We start from the raw sequence: 477 nt of genomic DNA on the forward strand, positions 1-477 counted from the left end.
CACATCTACACACCTGCTCATCAGATACACACTCACACATCTACACACCTGCTCATCAGATACACACTCACACACATCCACACTCCAATGCGCAGCACTGGAGGCCACTCGGGGTTCAGTGTCTTGCCCAAGGACACTTCGACATGGGACTGCAGGGCCAAGGGATTGAACCACCAACCTTTAGCTTGGCAGGCAACCTCTCTACCACTGCCACAGCCGGCCTAAATGTGCCAGCAATAAAGCAGTTTTCACTAAAGTTATTTGACCAAGTCAAAGTGGGATTTTTAGTTATAGTTCAGTCTGTAACATCCATCCATAAATAAATCATAAGATAAGCTATAGGCTACTGTGTGTGTGTGTGTGTGTGTGTGTGTGTGCGTATGTGTATAGGTGCCTGTGTGTGTGCGCACCTGTGTGTGTGTGTGTGTGTGTGTGTGTGCGTGTGCACACCTGTGTGTGTGTGTGGGTGTGCACACC

This window comes from Etheostoma cragini, chromosome 13 (assembly GCF_013103735.1).
Source record: "Etheostoma cragini isolate CJK2018 chromosome 13, CSU_Ecrag_1.0, whole genome shotgun sequence".
Taxonomy (NCBI): Eukaryota; Metazoa; Chordata; class Actinopteri; order Perciformes; family Percidae; genus Etheostoma; species Etheostoma cragini.